This window comes from Geotrypetes seraphini, chromosome 15 (genome assembly GCF_902459505.1).
Source record: "Geotrypetes seraphini chromosome 15, aGeoSer1.1, whole genome shotgun sequence".
Lineage (NCBI taxonomy): Eukaryota > Metazoa > Chordata > Amphibia > Gymnophiona > Dermophiidae > Geotrypetes > Geotrypetes seraphini.
The window spans coordinates 60,917,322-60,938,277 of NC_047098.1; the positions used below are offsets into that span (position 1 = coordinate 60,917,322).

General features: G+C 41.4%; 1 long non-coding RNA gene across 1 annotated transcript; it reads left to right on the forward strand.

Annotated features, from left to right (window-relative positions):
• The first annotated feature begins 8,520 nt into the window (after positions 1-8,520).
• Positions 8,521-18,813, forward strand: LOC117349396. The gene is made up of 2 exons (XR_004537150.1): positions 8,521-8,939; positions 18,207-18,813. It is a non-coding gene; the product is annotated as an uncharacterized LOC117349396 (long non-coding RNA).
• Positions 18,814-20,956: the final 2,143 nt, after the last annotated feature.

Sequence of the window (20,956 nt, forward strand, 5' to 3'; positions counted from 1 at the left end):
ACTGCTGTTAAGCAACCACCCCCAACACCTCGCTCCCTCACGCCACCAAGCAAATGCCCCTGACACACACCTCCAGCAGCGGGAGATGCCTACTCCCTCCCACTGCCAAGCAACCCCCCTGACGCCCCCCTGGCAGTGGGAGAGATGCTCACTCCCTCCTGCTGCTGCCATTGTGCCCCTGACAACCCCCCCATGCCTCTGATGCCCCCTTCCCCTCCCCCCTTGTCTATGAAGGCCAGCTGGAGGGATGCCTAATCCCTCCAGCCAGCAGGCCTGCCTCTTCAAAATGGAGGCCCTTCCCCTTTCCGGTGCATCTTGGGATGCACTGGGGAGGGGCCTAAGGCTCTGGCCCAAGTTGTTTAAAGCCCCTCCTATGGGAGGAGCTTAAGCATCTGGGCCATTCAGAGCATGTGAAGGGGTTTTTTTGGGGTTTCTTTTTACAAGTGATGTAATTACTCACTCTGAAACTTTCACATTATTGTGAGTGTGTTACTGAGGGTTTTCTCCACATTGTTCCTCTGTATGTGCTTGTGTTTTGTGGTTAATATTCTATTTTGTGCTCTCCCTTTGATTAAAACAGCTTTATTGTGGATTTTCGCTATTATTGGCTGTTTCACTCTTTGGGGGGGGTTGGTTTTTTTATAACAGCTTAAAAAATTTACCTCACAGTACAGTATATGCCCATGAAAAGTAAGGATAGTGACAAGCACATGCTTTTATTCAACTTATATGTTGGGGCATTAGGGGTACTGTTTGACAGTAGTGTCGACGGAGCCCTGAACTATGCATGCATTTTATAAAATACACATGCAAGTGAAGAACCTTGGGAGGAGATCCAAGATGACTACGATTGTTTGACTTTGGGAGAGACGCACTCAAAAAGTTTTCCCCAGTTTTCCCTTGTACTTGCAAAATGCCGAAGAAGAGGGGTAAGAGCACTTTTGGAGCCTCATGGCGCCTGGAGATCTCTCTGGTAACCATAGATTAATTTTTGAGGCGCCTTCAGCCGAACAACGCCGGGGAATCGTCCGGCAGTGAGTGAAGCCGTAGTAAACCTTCCTGGGCTAGAAGCGACTATGAGCCCCGACGCCAGCACTCTGCCTCCACAACCGCAGGGAGCCAGCTTACCTAAGGAAGACAGTCTATCCAAAGAGGTAGACTCGTTTTCCCGGGAGGCTTTGTTGAGCCAGGCTTCGGAAGACACAGCCGGCGGTGGAAACAGCACTGGAGCAGACAAAAGGACAAGGTGGAAGGGAGAGTAACCCTGTGACTGGGGGAATTCAGTCAATACAGCCAGGTACTTTTCTTCTTTCAAAGCCCAACAATGCTACCCTGGATTCTCTGTGGGACCTAGTCGTAAGCTTGGGGCAGTCACTATTGCCACAAATAAAGAAATTGGAAAAAAGAGTATTGGAGCAAAAAGAAGAATTTAAAAGCTTTAAACAGGACACTTCCATAACGAAAACTAAGGTGGAAAAAATTGAAAAAGAGTTTCTAGAAGTGAAACAAGTGCAGACTACCCTAATTAGGGATAATACTAATCTGAGAAGGAAAGTCAAAAATCTTGAAAATAACTCTCGCTCTAGTAATCTCAGATTATTGAACTTTCCAAAAACTTCAATGATGTCCGCGAAGGAAAAGTTAAAAAAATACCTTATTGAAACATTGAACATCTCTGAAGACATGCTGCCTCCTTTTGCACAAGTATTTTAATCTTCGGACGAAAGAACAAGAAGAGTCCTTTCCACAAGTACAAAACCAAATGGAATTACAAATGGATGTTACAACAATCTTGGAAACATCATTACAGGACTTAGTAAAACTGCTACTTTTATACTTCCGGTGATTTTATCACCTGATAGAGAATGGTTATTGAAGCTTTTCTTTAAAAACAGACACAAAGAATTTTTGGGACTAAAGATACAGATGTTCCCAGACGTGACTAAGGACACCCAAAAACGTAGACGACAGTTCTTGCTCCTTAAACCAGGGGTAACAATGATGGGAGGTGTTTTTCTTTTGCGATATTCTTGCAAATGTATTGTCAAATATAGATCCAATACATATGTATTCTTTGATCCATCACAGCTAACAGGGTTTCTCACCATGAAACGCCTTGAGGGGCTTAATGTAACAACGACTTAAAGTAATTAGAAATACTCCTACTACCGCGGTTAGATATTTGCTTTTCTTCTTAATGTGATGTGATTTATTAATATTTCACTCGCAAGAAATTCATGGATCAATTATTTGGGATTAATAGTATTGATTAAGAACAGTATGTTATTTAATATTTTCATTTTGCTTTAATTTCTTTTTCAATATTCTGTACAAGAGGTCTTGGTCAATTTTAAAAGCAATAAATAAATCAACTACACAGGCAGGTGTAAACTTTTTGATCTACTGAGCAGGTGCAGTGTTTCTCTATTCAGACCTGGAGCATCCACTTGCCAGTCAGGTTTTTAGGATATCCACAATTAGTACGCATGAAAGAGATTTGCATATAATGGAGGCAGTGTATGCAAATTAATTTCATGTATATTCATTGTGGAAATCCTGAAAACTTGACTGGCTAGGGGGTACTCCTAGGATTGACTGGAGAAACTCTATAAGGAAGCATGTTAGACTCGCTGACAGACCTTAATTGAGATTTGAGGGCAGACGGATCCGTCTCAGCCTAGGGAGAGAAAAGTGTTAGGATCCGTCAGCGCTAAAAATCTCTTCGAGGCCTGTCAGAGCCAGAGACTAGTGCTGGAGCGGCAGAGCAGAAGCCAAGAGAGCGGGGACATAGGTTTTGGACGTGCGTTATGGAAAAGAAGTCTCCAAACTCCAGCACTAGTCTCTGGCTCTGACAGACCACGAAGAGATTTTTAGCGCTGATGGATCCTAACACTTTTCCCTCCCTAGGCTGAGACGGATCCGTCTGCGCTCAAATCTCAATCAAGGTCTGTCAGCGACAGAAAGTACAAGCGGCAGGGACACGGACCGACACGGACCTCAGATTTTTAAGGCTGTACGGGTTTAGATCCGCGAGGTCCGTCAGGTCTGTGAGGTCCGCGTTTTACCCCTTCCCTACAGTAAAACCTTGGTTTGCGAGCATAATTCGTTCCAGACAGTAAGGGAATTTTTCAAGTACCTTTCTTATTTCTAATCTTAATGTATATTTTCTGTAAACCGCTTAGAACCTAACGGATGTAGCGGTATATAAGAAATAAATTACATTACATTACATTACATTACAGAAGCATGCTTGTAATCCAAAGCACTTGTATATCAAAGCGAAGTTCCCTAAAGGAAATAATGGAAACTTAGTCGATTCATTCCACAATCCAAAAACTTTAATACAAAATACTATACGTACTCATATTACAAGACCTCACTCATTTACAACAGTCACTACACTCCTGCAACATCAGAGAGAGAAGAACTATCGGCTCAGTTGCGATGATGTTTCGCGTGTATACTGTATGTGCTCGTATTGCAAGACTTTGCTCATTTAGAACAGTCACTACGCTCTTGCAGCGTCAAAAAGAGAAGAACCACCGGCTCAGTTGTGATGTGTGTGTACAATGTATGCACTTGTATTGCAAGACATTGCTTGTAAATCAAGTTAAAAATTAATAAAATGTTTTGCTTGTCTTGCAAAACACTTGCAATCCAAGGTTTTACTGGATTTAATTCTGCCCACACAAAAGAAAAGCAGCCATCAAGAGGAAGTAAGTTAAGAGCTACAAGCCTTTAATTGTACCTTGAAGATTACAAATGATTTCCCTGAACGACAGTAAAAAGGCAAAGAATTCCAGAGAGTAGGAGCCATAACACAGAATGTTGAATTCCTATGGAAATCCAGGAAAAGTTGTCTAAATGAGGGAATGACTAATGACTTCTGTTGTGAGGAGCATAAGGTTCTTTGAGGCCAATATAGGACTGCAGCAGTCAAAAAAGAGGGAAGCATATTTGGGGGAGGGAGGAGCATTGAGGTCACACCCCTGGTTTAGATGATAAATCTATCAAATAAGGCAGTTTTTATGTTTTTCCTAAAAGCGTCGTAGGTCAATCTAGCTCCGTTAATGTAGTTGTCTAGCCAAGCTTGCTGTTTGCTTGCTTGGTACATAAAAGTCCTATCCAGCCAGTAACGCTTGGGTATGCAAATAGACTGCAGTTTCTGGTTAGTCTTATAGGGCTATATAGTATGAAGTGAGGTAGCAGGTAGGTAGGAGCTAGTCCCCAAACCAGCTTGAAACATACTAAAGGAACACTGTGCCAATGGGTGAACAGAGAACTGGATTGAGGATGCCAGTGGAGTTGCTGGAACTGATTGGGCCCTGGATGTAAAAATTAAGATGGCCACATCAGGAAAAATCTGAATAGACTGACCACGAAAAGGAACATTTTTCTTTCTAAAATATGCTTGCAAAATTGATATCGGACTCAGAAAAGAAAGAAACCAGAAGAGTAGCCCTAGAATTAATCACACCCTCAGATGTTTCAAGGAACTGACTTAAGATTAAAAGAAGTTCTCTGTCCCATAACATCTAGGTTGCCTTCTTGCCTCTCCTTTTGAATCCAATTAGCAGGCAAGAAATAACATGGAAACAAGGAAATCTCTTTTGACTTATGGCTGTTTTTACTAAATGGCGGTAGAGATTTGCATCAGAGCATTTACCTAACCGGCCCGTGCTATAAACCTCTAGCCCCAGCGCTAGTAATCAACAAAACTTCCTGCAATTATTTTGAAAATAAAATCTCAGCAGACAGAAGGTAGCATATTGGAAAATTCAAATGTCTCAGATTTTTAGGTCTTAAATGATTTTCTAGTTGCTTCCATCTAGAGAATGACATGGGGACAATATTTTCTCCATCTCAGCGAGTTCTTTTCCTGCCCCATTCCCGCAAGCTCTGTCCTCATCTGCACAAGCCTCAAACACTTTAAAATCATAAGTGTTCAAAGCTTGTGCAATTGAGGCAGAGCAGGAATGGGGCAGGGACATGGAGAGTGACAAAACTCACAGGGACGGGACGGAGAAATTGAGTTCCTGCAGGGACAAGGAAAAAATTGTCCCCGTGTCATTCTCTACTTCCACCTTCTTATGCAGTGCATAACTATCTTAAATATTTATTTATTTGGATTTATTAACTGCCATTATTTTCTCTTATCAAGCAGCATTATGGGGCAAAGACCTGGAAAAATTACTTATGCACGCAAATAATATGGTGAATTTAGGAAACACCTAAAAACATATCTGTTCTTGATGTACCTTGGAAGCTGATCTGCACAATCTCTCCCACAACAACTGATCTCATAAACTGTTAGTCACTAATATCCAACTATGTAAGTTCTACTCAATTTGTAGCATTTTTTTTTTTTTTTTAATCATTGTAAACCGCCTAGAACTTCACGGTCCTGCGGTATATAAACTGTTATTATTATGATGATGATGATTATGAAGAGATTCAATAGTTGATGCACAGAACATAATTGTTCATTGCTATAAAAGTTCTTTGTACTTCTTGGAAAGCTCTTTCTAATCCCCCTTTTTACAAAACCGTAGTGCGGTTTTTAGCACTGGCTGCGGCAGTAACAGCTCTGACATTCATAAGCATTGGAGCTGTTACCGCCGCGTCTAACGCTATAAGCAGCGCTACAGTTTTGTAAAAGAGCGAGGCGGGGGGTAAAATAAGCTATGACAAATGGTGGAATTTGGCTTGTTTAGCTTTCAGATATGAATTTTATATTGCTAAAAAAACTATTTAAAAAAAATTTGATAAAAATGGTCTGCTTTGAAATGTTATTTATCATCTCAACCTAATTGTTCTTATTACACTTCTCATGTTATTTGTTATATAAGATGTTATATAATGTTATTACATAATTCTCATTATATAAATGCAGACTTAATTAAATGCAGTCTGTTAATATGAATCAAATGGTTTTCCACCCTACTAATCCTCAATAACAGTCCTCCTGACCTCTTACTCACTCCCTCTTTCCCCACTTAAGTCCAACTATTCTGTATCTTCCTAATCTTTTGTAAACCGCATAGAACTTCACGGTATTGCAGTATATAAACTGTTATTATTATTATTAAACTGTTATTATTATTAATCCTGATATCTAGTTCTGTCAGTTTCTCAGAAGTCAGCTTGGTGAAATCTGCAAATTGCAAAGCTGTTAAGATTAATATTGATTCAGATCTTCTCACCATTGTCCATATATAAGTCAGAGAAATTCCTTCCTAATTTCTGTTCGTTATTTCACCAGAATGTATAATATTACTAACTGACACGGGGGGGGGGGGGGGTGGGCTTTGTACCGGATTCACTGTTGCATCTAAAGCAGCCAGTGGGTCACCAATAGATCCAGGATGACGGGACAATCACGCGCCAGACACCAGCACGCCGACAATCTTTTAAAGAGCTCCAACAGGGGGGGTGAGGGGGAACCCCCAAACCTTACTGCTTACTGTTCGCGCTGCCATGGGGGGGGGGGGTGCAACCACCCACATTATAGAGAAAACGGAACTTTTCCCGAAATAAATCGGAAAAAGTTCCGTTTCTCTATAATGGAGGGTTCCAACCCCCCAAGCCCCCCCCCCCAACAGCATCGCGAACACTATGCAGTAAAGTGGGGGAGTTCCCCACTCACACCCTGCTTTGGAGCTCTTTAAAACTAAGTTTTCCCACGACGTGCTGGTATCTTGCGCTGAATTGGCCAAAAATATTTAATTATGCTGCGTACACACAGCTGCTACATGTGAAAATTAAATGCGCAGCCGCATGGCTTCTGGACAGTAATGTTAAACCTGTGATGCCAGTTTATAGCTTGGTTGTTTTATGAAGAAATGACACATGCAAATCTTTTTAAAAAAATTATTTTCTATATTGAAATTTTTAAGCAAAAATTCCATGTAAAATACCTTGTACAGAATATCAGGTACTGTCATAAGAACATAAGAATTGCCGCCGCTGGGACAGACCAGTGGTCCATCGTATCCAGCAGTCCGCTCACGTGGCGGCCCCCAGGTCTAAGACCAGTGCTTTAAAATGAGTCCAGCCTCACCTGTGTACGTCCCAGTTTAGCAGGAACTTGTCCAGCTTAGTCTTGAGTCCCTGGAGGGTGTTTTCCCCTACAACAGACTCCGGAAGAGCGTTCCAGCTCTCCACCACTCTCCACCAAACTCAGAGGAGGGAACTTTAATGGTGACACCAGGAAGTACTTCTTCACAGAAAGGGTGGTGGATCACTGGAACAAACTTCCGATGCAGGTGATCAAGGCCACCAGCGTGCTCGACTTTAAGAATAAACGGGACATCCACGTAGGATCACTACGAGGGTCGAGCTAAAGAACTAAGTCATTAGCACCCAGACTTAATGGGGTGGGTCAGTAGAGTGGGCAGACTTGATGGGCTGTAGCCCTTTTCTGCCGTCATCTTTCTATGTTTCTATGTTTCTATGGGTGAAGAAGAACTTCCTTACGTTTGTACAGAATCTATCCCCTTTCAACTTTAGAGAGTGTGAACAGTCTGTCTTTATCTACTAAGTCTATTCCCCTCAGTATTTTGAACGTTTTGATCAAGTCCTATCTCAGTCTCCTCTTTTCAAGGGAGAAGAGGCCCAGTTTCTCCAATCTCTCACTGTACGGCAACTCCTCCAGCCCCTTAACCATTTAAGTCGCTCTTCTCTGGACCCTTTCTTCATGTACGGCGACCAGTGCTGGATGCAGTACTCCAGGTGAGGGCGCACCACGGCCCAGTACAGCGGCATGATAACCTTCTCCGATCTGTTCGTGATCCCCTTCTTTATCATTCCTAGCATTCTGTTCGCCCTTTTTGCCGCCGCAGCACATTGTGCAGACGGCTTCATCGACTTGTCAATCAGAACTCCCAAGTCTCTTTCCTGCATGAGATTTTTGTTACCGACATCCATCACTTTGCACTTATCCACATTGAACCTCATTTTCCATGTCGCTGCCCATTTCTTGAGCTTGATTATGTCACTTTGTAGATCTTCGCAATCCCCCAGCGTCTTCACTACTCTGAATAACTTTGTTTCGTCCGCAATGTCAGAATACATCACAAATAGGAAAACATAATAACTAATAATACCTAGTAACAGATTCCGGGCTTTGATTATAGAAAGGAGCAAGAGATTATTCATTATCAGAAAAACATGTGTTAGGAAATTCACCAACCCTACGAGAGTTAAAAGTTTCCTGTTTAATGACGCGTCTGAGAGCTGAAGCAAATGGCAAACACTGGGCCCTTTCCCAGAATTAATTAACTTCTCCACAGTGATAAGCAAGCCTTTTTAGGTTATTATTTTACCCTTCCTTTTGTTTTTGCCCTTACTGTATATGGTTTCAATCGTAGTTCTACCCTCCTTCCTTTTGGTTCCTGTCAGTGGTAGTCTTGTCTTAGTCTAGTATGACTTGTATAAGCGTTTCATCAAATTTTAAAGAAAACTTGGAAACTTTTTTGTTTAGACAGAGCAGCCAGTGTCTTGCAGAGGCCAGCATTTTGAGAAGTTAATGAAGAGAAAAGAGAAGAAACAAAGGAGACATTGGAGGAAAGCTGGATCAGAGTGAGAGGGTGGTAAAGAAAAGCTTTTGGCACTCATGAACAGTGCCCTTTAAAATTCTAAACTTGTTTGACTTGAATGTCAGTTTGAGCTTATTTGCACATTAAACAAAATATATGATAATTATGTAAGACGTTGGCTAAACCTGATAATGACAAAATATTATGCAATCCAGCGATCATAACTTTTCCAAATCCTGCTTGAAAGGTCATGTCTCCACCCCAGTGTTGAAGTATAAAATTCTCTCCTCGGCTAGAGCTCTTCAGACAGCGGCAGAACCATGAAGGCCACAGCGACCCTCCTGCTCCTCACCTGCTTCATTCTTTGTCTGGATCTGCGCTCTGAGTCCAGCCAAGTAAAAGGTAACTGAACATACAGAGCAAAGTGTTCAGATGAGTTCACTACAGCCACTATAGAGACTTGCTAAGGCATCTGCTGGAGGTTGGATTAGGGCTCCAGAAAAAGGAGGACGGATTGAGACATGGGGATTGAAAGCAATGGGAGTAAAACCCGGTTGTCTCAATCCATCCTCCTTTTTCTGGAGTGATATGGTAACCCTAGGTTGGACTCTTTTTCAGAAGCAACGAGTTGAACATCTACAGTCGGATGGTAAGTCACATCAGAGTTAGATAATTTTCATCATATTAGATGTCTAAATGTTCATATTTCATAGAATCAGATATTTCAAAATATAATACAGTACTTCTAACTAAACCCATTTCACTGACTGGTAAAGCAGTGATATACTACAGGTGAGTGTGATAAGAACATAAGAATTGCCGCTGATGTAGGAGTGTGTGAGTGTGTGTATGTGTGTGTGGTGGTGGGGGGGATGGTAGTGGAAGGGATCATAAAGCAAACAATTGGGGAATATCTGTGTATAAGTTTATGTACAGAAAATATTCATTTATATCTAAAATTTATAGACCGCCTATTTCTAAGTGGTTAACAGTAAAAACATTCACAATTGTTCTTGACAAAATACATTTTAAAAAAATCTTCAATTACAGCACAATCATATTAGCAGTATCATAGAAACATAGAAAGATGACGGCAGAAAAGGGCTACAGCCCATCAAGTCTGCCCACTCTTCTGACCCACCCCATCAAGTCTGAGTGCTAATGACCCAGATCCTTAGCTCGACCCACGTAGGGATCCCACGTGGATGTTCCATTTATTCTTAAAGTCGAGCATGCTGGTGGCCTTGACCATCTGCACCGGAAGTTTGTTCCCTCAAAAACTGGGGAAGCCGTGTATTAGCAAACAATGCTACCTTAAATCATCTCAATCACAGTTCAAAATATCCAGACTAACTGGCAGAGCAAAATCAGAAGAAGGCCTCAACATATAGCTTGGTCTTTTCTTAATTTATAACATTTTTATTGAAGAAATCAGTAAATATACAATAATATAATACAATAAAATAGTCATTAAATTAAAATTCATCATATTAATTTCCATCAAATATCTTTCATTTCTTCAAAATATATTTCCAAAATACCCATTACATCTCTCAATATCCTCCCCCCTTTCCTTTTCCCAATTGACCTCTCCCCCCTATCCTCCCCCAAAATTTAGTTTATAACATTTTGTTGAAAGAATCATACTAAACCTCCCAAACCCAATGAAAGTTGACAAAAATAAAGAATAATAAAAGTAAAGAACTGGAATTTTAGATAAATAATTCATAGCTTCAATGTAAATCATTAAGAACAGGTCCTCAGGATGCCGGGAAGATAAATCCACAACTTAGGAGGAATTTTTGATCTGAATACTGGTTTTGACATCGACACTGGGTGGTTAATAGAATATTCCTGTTTATCAGAAAAAAAAAGTCCCCAGTTTTGGAATCGCAAAAATTCTTAAGTAAACATCCAAAGAAGGAAGGGCTGTGGCTCACCCAGAGGTTGTGGGATCAAATCCAAATGCTGCTCCTTCTGACCCTGGGCAAGTCACTTAATCCTCCAGTGCCCACTATTTTGAATGTCAACTCTGAAATGCCAAAGTGACAAAAAGGCGGTGTACAAGTCCCCTTTCCCTTTTCCCCTGATATTTATTGGGAAAGGTCACCAAACTGTTGTGGATCAAGCAACAGTATACTTTTAAAACTATTATATTTTCTTGGTCTAATTTTCCTATCCAGGATCAGTCGTTTCAAAGTTGACTAATCGTTGCTAATCTGCAACCCTTAGGGGCGGGGCTCACTGACAAATTTTGGCTTTCTTACAAAATGCAAAACCTGTTTTGTCTGCAGAGCGCAGCTGGATTTGCCAGAATTTTGCAACTTTTTCATAATTAGTATTTGTACTATAATTACTCTTAATACAGTCACATAGTATTAGTATAGTTACTCTTAATATAGTCACATAGTATAGAGACACACCAAAAAAAGCCCACAGGTCTCTGAGTTTATCATTTAGTCAAGACAAAAAGATAAGACTCTGAAAAACAAATAGAAGGTTTGACACTATAGCAATAAGGCCTTTATTGGGAGAAACTAAACAGGGTGGATTATGAATAGGGGTGAATTGCTTCAATTAAAGTTATATTAAAAAATGTGAGCACAGATACTAATTAACACCCAGGTTGAATAAAAAGTACAGGGATAGAACAAGGAAGGAAGCACAAATAGTGAAATGTGGGGAAACTGTCATTATCTGCCCAATTTTCATTGGTATTTAGCTGACCGGGAATGGATCCCAGCTAGCTAAATCCTACTAAGCCGGTTAGCCACTGATAATTTATCAGGATAGAGCCAGCTATCTTCTACTGAATATCCCGGTCAACAGATTGGCTGGTGACTGGCAATATCACCACCAAAATTCATTGTATTTCTCTTGGCCACTAGGTCTTAGCCAGCTGATGAATATCGGTGTGGCCGGCTAGGTCAGACGTAGTTGCGCTGAAGCAGAAATTCAATGCTGGCGGCCAGATTGGATATTTGGGTTCAACGCCAACTGTGGGAGGTAGCTGTACTGAATATTGGCCCCCATGTTTATTGAAACCTTGCTCTATTACCAGGGTAGTCTAGAAGGTCAAAGTGGTTTAAAGGCGAAGAAGAGGAGTAATACACCCTACTAGCAAAGACAGAAAGCTGGCTGAAATCCCTTGGAGAGGCTTGTTCAATAACCTTGCCTTCTCCTCCCAATTCCCAGCACCCTCTCTCTCTCTCTTTTCATCAACTCTTGTGCCCAGCTCTCTCAGTCATGCCTCTTTCTTCAGCAGTCACTATCTCTTTTCTTTCTCTCATTCTCCCTTCTTCAATTTCAGTAGTCAGCTTCTTTCTTTCTCCCGTGAGTAGTCAGTCTCTCAGTGGAGGGATTTGCTCGAGAGCTTTCCACTGGGAAGACACTACAAAACAATCTTGAGTCCTAAGGAAGTTAAGAGCAGTATGTGATGGAGGGTGAGGGAGACTGCAAGAAACACATGAAGGCTGGAGGGTAATTGAGAGGATATATAGAATATGCAGTGGATAAGGGACAGTTGTGGTGGGGGAGGGAAGCTGTATGCGATATTGGTTATGAGGTGGGTTAGATAGCCAGGGCCAGCTTAAGTAGGGTTATCTGATGTCTGGATTTCCCCAAGACATGTCATCCTTTTGAGGACATGTCTGGGGGTCCGGATGGCTTTTCAAAACCCGGCACTTTGTCCGGGTTTTGAAAAGCCTCCTCAAATCAAGTTGGGTTGGGAGGAAATCCGTGCATGTGCGAATTTCCTCTCTGCCTAACAAGAGCAAGGGGCGGGGCTAGGGTGGGACTGGGGGCAGGATTAGGATGTTTACAGGGCGGGGATGGGTAGAACTGGGCAGGCCTGGGGGGCGGGTCTAGGGGGGTTTGGATTTCCCAATTGGAAAATCTGGCAAACCTAAACATAAAGCAATGGCTAGGTAAGGCTCTGGTTCAGAATGATAAAACTGAAATGCACCAAAAGCCTGTCTCTCTGTTTCACCTTGCAATATGGCAAGAGTGTGCTGCTGTGCTTTCACTGTTGTTGTTTGCCACTGTCCCCGTGCAGCCACCAGAATAGTTAGAAGTTTAAATGCAAGAACAGGTACTTCAGGTTCTCTCAAGAGTATATAGGGAAGAGAAAAGAAGGTACCAAGCCTAGAAGCAAACCAAATCCTCTTTGTGTTTGGATTAGGTTCTCACAAGACACAGGAAGTACCTGCTCGTGCATTTAAACTTGTAATGGTACAAGAGGCAGTAAAGGGCAAAGATATGACGCATACATGCAGGTCTGTGGGCAGGTGGAGAAGGAAGCTGAGTAGAAGGATTCTGATGCAGGTGGGCAAGGGAAGCCAGCTGGAAGAGAACTGGTTTGGGTAAGGGAATGGAGCCTCAAAATGGGGGTGTCAGAACCTTTTGAGCTGGCCTTGGTGAATGAAAGCTGGTATGTGATAGTGTTTGGTTGCACTAACCATCTACTCAGGCTGTCTACCTGCCTCCTAATACCTCTCAGTTCTTTGGTCTATTTCTGGAAAGATCAGAGAAAGAAATCCACGCAAGTGTGTAGGTAACAGTGAAAGCTCTGAGAAGCGTTTCTGCATCCCCAAAATAATGAGATGTCAGAAAGACTTACCCAATACAGGTGGACTGGCCATTTTAATGGAAATCATTAATTAATTCATTATTAAACATATGTAGTTGGTGCATTGTCCAATTACAATCCATTTACAAATTGCAATATTCTATTGGTTACTTCAGATTTCTCGTCACATGCTATTGTCTCACCTCTGTCAGCCATAGCAGGAAGTAGACTGAGGTCACGCTGACCCTTGCTCTCTATTGCGAATATCTCATTTACAGAAATAATCACATGATTTTCTATAACTACCAGCTCATCAATATTTGCCCTAATTATGTTCGTGGAAGAAAACTATGTTCTCATAAACAGACATGTTATTCTCTTTAACCCGTCTAAACAACTACTGGAAGAGACAACATGTTTTCCAGAAACTCTTTCATTTGCTAAACAATATCAGTGTGACGTTTAGCTTATTAGCAGGGGCCTGATATGTTATGGCCCCAGCATCCTGTTTCAGACATTATACCATAATATTTCGCGCTATGAAGGAAAAATATATACTCTGCGAATTCTGTTTATACTTTGCCACTTGTCACAGGTTACTGAAGGAGCTCTTATTCAGCTATAATATTAGTGTCTTTTAAAGCACTAACTAAAAGTGTATCTAATCTATATTGTTATGGGGCCCCTTATATTCTGCAAAATACAATTACCACCATCAGTAGATGAATGAATGTGTATCATATTTATGAGGGTGGGGGAATAAGTAGGTTTGTGAAATGGGTGGGAGCAAGCTGTTGGTTTGAGTGAAAAAGGTTATAGGTATGCTTGGTAGATGGGTGGCATGAAGGATGTATGATGGTAGAATTTGTGCTAGATAGGCAACATTTAGCATATGTAGTGGGCGAGCTGCTGTGTGTGGTGGATATGTATGAGTGTACAGTGTATGGTGAGTGGACATGGATGCATGGGATGTGTGGTGATGAGAGAAGATGTGTCATGTGGTAAATGGGGGTAGGGTGTGTAGTGGGGACTGGAGGATGGAGGCTGCATGGTATGTGTGGTGCTGAGTTTGGTAGGATACAAGTAGAGGATGAGGGATGCAGTGTGTTGAGTATATGGTGGATGTAATTGATAAATGGGTCAAGGCCTGTAGTGTGTTTAGGTGTATGTGTGTTATGGGTAGGGGTAGAGTATTATTTGGAGTGGTGGATGAAGGGGGTATGCACTGTGCATGGCACGTAAAGGTGGAATTTGTGCTAATTGGATGAATGTTTATGGTATGTACTATCTAAAGCAGGGGTAGGGAACTCCAGTCCTCGAGAGCCGTATTCCAGTCGGGTTTTCAGGATTTCCCCAATGAATATGCATTGAAAGCAGTGCATGCAAATAGATCTCATGCATATTCATTGGGGAAATCCTGAAAACCCGACTGGAATACAGCTCTCGAGGACCGGAGTTCCCTACCCCTGATCTAAAGGGTTATGTGTGAAACATGGGTGAGGGAGCAAGAAGAAAGGTTACATGGAGTACGTGATGAACGAGTCAGGATGCATGGGATGTGAGGTGGATGGAGTGTGGCATGTGCAGTGAATAGAGAGGTGCATGGAGTGTGTGGTCAGTGAGGGAGGTTGTATGGTGGGTGAGGTGTAGTGGTAGTTAAGGAATGGGGTATATTGAATGTGGAGTTTAAGTGGTGGCTTGAACAGTGGGGGTAAAGTAGATGAATGCATCCAGAGTATGTAGTGTGTCACTGACTCTCTCCCAGAGGATCCCAATCAGCACAAACTCATTGAACCTGCAGCTTAGTAAAATTAACAGACTGGACTCTGAATTCCTTAAATAAAACTTTTTAAATACAAAACTTAAAACAAAGAAATAAATAAACTCACAGATTGGTTGATCTTAAGGATTTTCACTTTTTACAAAGTCCTTCCAATTGTTGGGATCCCACTTAGCAATGGCCATGTGCTAGCTAAAATGGAATCTGCTCTCTGCACTCAGACTGGAGAAAAGCAGAAAAGAGGGAGGGGGGGGCATAAGCCCACTAAGCATACAGCAATGCACACTGGGAGTTTGAGTTAATGAAACACAAACTCTTTACATATTTCATTACAACCAATCTGCTCCCATGAATATGGGGGCAGAACACAGTAGATGTGAAATGAGTGAAGGTGGGTGTATGGTGTATGTAGAGTGTAGAGTAGTGGATGGTTGATGGGTGAGGGAGGGTGTCTGGATTATGTGGTATTTAAGAAATGATGGATGAACTAATGTGTATCTCTTTCCAATCCATTTTCCCAGCCTGGGATTTGGACACTCTCTCCCACCCCGCTGCTCCTTCCCCAAGGTAGTGCAAGAACTTGTCATTTCAGTGCTTGGAGCTTGACCCCTGACTCATGTGCCCACACTCTGCTTACATGAACAAACAGTATTTCTGCTATTATATATATAGAGATAGCAAGGTAATGGCAGAATAAAAGTCACTAATGTAATGCAATGTAATAGGGAGATTATGCTTTATTTGTATTTCTTCCTTAATTCCAAAAATTCTCAGCAATTATTTTGTTTTCCTGAATTTACTAACCTCTGGTCACAAGGTGGCAGTGTTGTCCCACAGGTGAAAGACGAAGCAGGCATTCATTTTTCTGTCTAAATATATTGTTATAATTCTTTGATTCATTCAGTGTGGGTTAGGTTTCCTATAAGACATAGGCAAGTACCTATGGGAGGCACTAATGTAACTGATATATATGTGTTTAGGTACATGTGATTGCCTAAATTCAAGTATCTAATCTAATCTGTTATTTGTATAGGCTCAAATCGATTTACAGAGAAGAAAAAGGAAGAACATTAGAACATGAGAGGGTCAGGGTAGGGTTACCAGACGTCTGGATTTCCCTGGACATGTCCTCCTTTTGAGAACAGATCCAGGGAGTCGGATGGCTTTCAAAACCTGGCACTTTGTCCAGGTTTTGAAAAACTGTATTGGGCTAGGGAAGGCTTGGGGGCAGGATTAGGGCAGGGATGGGTGGAACTAGGTGGGCCTGGGGATGGGGCTAGGGGGATCCGGATTTTCCAAAAGGAAAATCTGGCAACCCTAGGTCAGGGAGGATGGTAGGAGGAATTTTAGCGGGATATTGAGATTAGGAAAGACCTAGTCATAACAGAATGAATATTCTGAAAGTGGAGAGATGGAGGGATTGTAGCAGAAGTGGACTTAGTTTCATGTAGAATTCAGGTACTCAAAAAAAGGGTGTTTAGTTTCTTCCGAAATGAGATATAGTTCTCATCTGTTCCGATTGTTTCTGTAAGGTCATTCTAGGTTTTCACTCCCAGGAAGATGATCATGGAGTGAAATATTCGTCTATACTTGAGATTTTTTGTTGTGGGGAGGTTTAGTTGTATCCTGTTAAGTGTTCTGCAGTACACACAGCAAATGTGCCGCTGAAAAGTTCTCAGTCCAACCAACAAAGTTGGGGCAGTCTCCATCAAGGCCTGTTCAGAAGGCGCCAGTAGGTACCCAAAAGTCACCTAAGTGTTTTAATTGACTGTGCCGTTAAAAACCAATTAAAAACTAATTATGAAAAAAAAACCAACAGGTGCCGCGAGGCATCTACCAAAAAAAAAATAAAAGCACCAGAATCACGTCTACGCCTACCGTTACCAGTGCGAAATGTCAAAAGAGGCGCGTTTACAGGCGGAGATGACATTTGACGCTGCTACGCGTGATTCTACATTGAAGATAGGCGCCAGAAATGTGGGCCTTGTAAAACCTTGGCCTATATTTCTGGCACCTATTATTGACGCAGACCGCGATTCTCAAAACGGTCCTGTAGTTTGAGTGATGTGCGACTGTTGCCGTTTTTTCAGGCACCAGCTGATTCCAGCATCATTTTGAGAATCTGGGCCTAAGTCCAACAATTTTCCACTTTTTTTCATTCCGTATTTTTCCAACAGAACGAAAAAGGTGAAGACTGCCCCAACTGAGAACTTTTCATCTGCCCCTCATAGATTAAACCTTCCCAGTTATAGGCTTGCAGCTTTATACACAGTTTTGTATTGTTTGTTCTGTTGCGGGTCCTGTTTCCTCAGTGGCTTTTTCACAAAAAGGCGAAATAAAAACATGAATAAATTAGATAAATATGGCGAGTCATAATGGATTTCTGCGCAACACTACGTAGAAACAGTGTTCAGGATATATCCTACCTTACTGAGATTATAGTTCATTTCTGGAATTGCCTATCAGTGGAAGTGGTAGTAGAGCAGCATAGTAAGGACGGGGGGGGGAAAGGGGGCAGTCCACCCTGGGCATGATCTTCCTTGAGGCACCGGCACCCCTCCTACTCTCCTCCCCCTTCCCAGTCCTCCCTTCCCTTCCCCCATACCTTTCTAACTTCGGCGCGAGCAGCTACGAACTTGCTGCCCACATCAGCGTTGGCGCTCTCTGACGTCACTTCCGGGATCCCACGCCTAGGAAATGACGATCAGAGAGCACTGAAGTCGACGTGGGCATCAAGTTCAGGGCTGCTTGCGCCCCCTCGCAACAGCAGGGTGGGAAAGAGGGTGGGAGAAGGGTGCCACCGCCCTGGGCACAGTTCATCCTTGCTATGCCAATGGTGGTAGTATCCAAAATACTGACTAAATTAAAGCCTTTTAAGGAAGGTACAATGGTGGTAAGGGGAAGGGAGATAGAGAACCAAAAGTCCAGTATGACCACAGTAAACAGAGGCAACAAGACAGGACAAAAGGCTGCAAACTATGACAAAGCACTGAAACTAAGCAAGATGCGCTGTTTTCGGTTGCCATTTCTAAGCCATCTGATTAGTTTGCTGGAATGAGTATGAGGTGCCCTAAAGGAGATATTGCTCAAGTCTAGAGGCTCAGTATTAAGCAGCATGCACTATTTTCTTAATTGCATATTGGGAAAGTAGACAATAACGTTTACTGGTATTTTATTCTATGAATAGAATCAGAGCTGATTTCAATAGTAAAAATCGGTACAAAACATCCAAACTCGATAACAGAAACCTTGTTGTGATAAATTGAATGCTGTGTCAGTTGTGTTACTGTGAAATTACAGTGTTTCTGGATTTCCTTTTCAGGAAACCCTGGTTGCCCAAACTGTGACAGTGTTCCAACTTTGGTTGCATGTGAATCTACGTGCAAAACAGACATCGACTGTGACCATGGCCAAATGTGCTGTTTCAATGGATGTATGTACACTTGCATGAGTTATGATGGAGCCAAAAACCCATGTCTTGGATACATGAAGGGATAGTCTGGAAACTGCGCCAGAACGCAGCTCCTTGGTGTCCCCATTTTACTGTAGAGATCAACAAAACAAGAAATGCGAAACAGCTGATTTTTTTTTTTTATCTCCACTCAACCCGTCCTGGTGCCAGGACTCTGCAGAGACCCAATGATTCCAGAACTGCTGGTGTCTGTGGCTACCCTAGAAAGAAATTAAAGAAAGCTCAGTCAACCAGAGTTAACAACGAATATTTGCTTTGCCAGATTTTCACACTGAATGCTTGATTGACTTATAAATTAAACCTCAGGCAACATATGATTTCCTCAGGATAAAACAAATACATACTGCACAACAAAAGCAATTAGATATAAAGATTCAGATGGCCTAGCCCTTATAGTTTGCACCAATCTGTCTTAGCAAACAAACTGTGATGTTCAATAAACCTTAGAAGGAGCTGAGAGTGTCCTTTCTCTTTTCAAAGCAATTGAAGTCGCCTAGCCTTACTTTCCTGACCTAGTAGCAGTAGATTAAACTTATTAAAACAAAAATGCATAAAATTTACCCATACATAGTGATTAAAAACCCCCCCAGTGAAACTTTAAATAGCAAACTCAACCTTATTTTCATAAAAACCATTATAGAAGAAAAGATCTTGGATGCCCAGTCATGTGCTCAAAATGTCCCAAATTTTAGGTCCCATAAGTTACCGCTCAACTGGGCTAGCAGAAATCCATGGAAACATAATGGCAGATAAAGGCCAAATAGTCCATCCACAGCATCTACTATCTCCTCCTCTCCCTATTGGCTAAAGCTCTTTACACCTGCATTGTGATGTCATAGAACTTTATGATTATAGAAACATAGTTACTACTACCAATAGGGATAGATATGAATCTATAATTGTGATAGTATACTAAAACTCTACTTTTGTATGACAATCCAAAAAATATTTATATATATAAAAATAGTCATATAAATTATTAAATAGTGCTCAGACCCACAACCATAGGTGTTTAAGTGTATAAAACAAAACATCAGACCATCATAGCACTACCATTGTTGCTTTGTTTGCCTGTGTAGTTGGAGCAGTATGGGTTGGTCCCTCCCTGGTGGCTAAACTAAGATATATCCCTTCCTGAGGAAGTAGAAGGGAAGATTTGTATTGTATGGCTTCCCGGAGTCTTTTATAATTGGCACAAGCACTTTATAACACGGAGCTGCCTGTCACATGACCTTCGAATGCAAAGTTACCACCATATAAGATAAGTTCATTTTGGTTCTTTTTTTTTTTAAAACAAATGTATTTATAAAGATATTAGATGGTACAGATAATGATGGTGCTATGATGGTCTGATGGCAACCTGTTTTGTTTTATACACTTAAACACTTATGGTTGTGGGTCTGAGCACTATTTAATAATTTATATGAATATTTTTTATATATATAAATATTTTTTGGATTGTGATACAAAAGTAGAGTATACAAACATAGTAACATAATGGCAGATAGGGCCAAATGGCCCATCTAGTCTGCCCATCCTCAGTAACCATTATTTCTTCCTCTCTCTAAGAAATCCCACGTGCCTATCCCACGCTTTCTTGAAAATTAGAAACAGTCTCTGTCTCCACCACCTCTTCCGGGAAACTGTTCCATGCATCTACCACCCTTTCTGTAAAAAGGTATTTCCTTATGGTTTCTTTATTTATAATCCGCCTTTTAGAAGGCGAAGTACAACTCACACAGTTCAGACATCTTACAAAAAAATAGAAATATACATCATATTCAGCATAAAATCAAAATAAAATACCAGCCTGACAACAATAACGGCACCAATCATTTCTCCTATACCAAAAATCAATCTCAAGCAACCTAATATACCTCAGGTTTTCAACGACCAACATCTCTTACTGTGTATTTCATACAACAAAACAGATGTCTTTTCAATAATTTCTTATAAGACATCCAAATTTTTTTTGATGTTTAATGTAAGACTCCTGAGCCTATCACCTCTTAACTTCATCCTATGCCCTCTCATTCCAGAGCTTCCTTTCAAATGAAAGAGACTCAACTCATGCGCATTTACATTACATAGGTATTTAAATGTCTCTATCATATCTCCCTTCTCCCGCCTTTCCTCCAAAGTATACAGATTGAGATCTTTAAGTCTGTCCCCATACGCCTTATGATGAAGACCACGTACCATTTTAGTAGCTTTCCTCAGGACCGACTCCATCCTTTTTATATATTTTTGAAGGTGCAGCCTCCAGAATTGAACACAATATTCTAAATGAGGTCTCACCAGAGTCTTATACAGGGGCATCAATACCTCCTTTTTCCTACTGGTCATACCTCTCCCTATGCAACCTAGCATCCATCTTGCTTTCACCAAAACCTTTTTAACCTGTTTGGCCACCTTAAGATTATCACATATAATCACACCCAAGTCCCGCTCATCTGTCGAGCATATAAGTTCTTCACCCCCTAAACACATTTGTAGGAGGTAAAAAGATAGCACTTATCTTAACAGGTGATTCCTAGAGGTTTTTGACCTAGTTGAGCGGTAACTTTTGGGACCTAAAATTTGGGATAATTTATGTCTGA